Source organism: Penaeus monodon, chromosome 21, assembly GCF_015228065.2.
Source record: "Penaeus monodon isolate SGIC_2016 chromosome 21, NSTDA_Pmon_1, whole genome shotgun sequence".
NCBI lineage: Eukaryota > Metazoa > Arthropoda > Malacostraca > Decapoda > Penaeidae > Penaeus > Penaeus monodon.
Genome location: NC_051406.1, coordinates 9,448,548 through 9,448,937, shown reverse-complemented (window position 1 = coordinate 9,448,937; position 390 = coordinate 9,448,548).

Genomic DNA, 390 nt, shown 5'->3' with positions numbered 1-390 from the left:
AAGTATTTTTATTTTCAGAAAGGGTAGATGAAATACTTTTCTTTTTGAGTATATTTATTTCATAATTCTTTAAGAAGAATATCAGATCATACAACACGTAAAGATAATGTACCATATACATTCACCTGTTTTACATCTTTAACAAAAAAATTGAATTGAATCAATTGAAAACCCAACGTTCAACAACTTTGCCATTCCGTTGAAATGGAGTCCAACTAAACAAATAGAAAGTAATTTCCAACTCCCTTTTTTTTTTAAAGAGTTCAGAAAACTGGTTTTGCAGTTTCAGAAGGGACGGTCAATACAAGCTTGCTTTACAAAAAACGCCTCATGGCTTGTCCAAAAGTCTCATGACGATTTTCCTACGAATATTGGTCGTTTTGGTTTTTC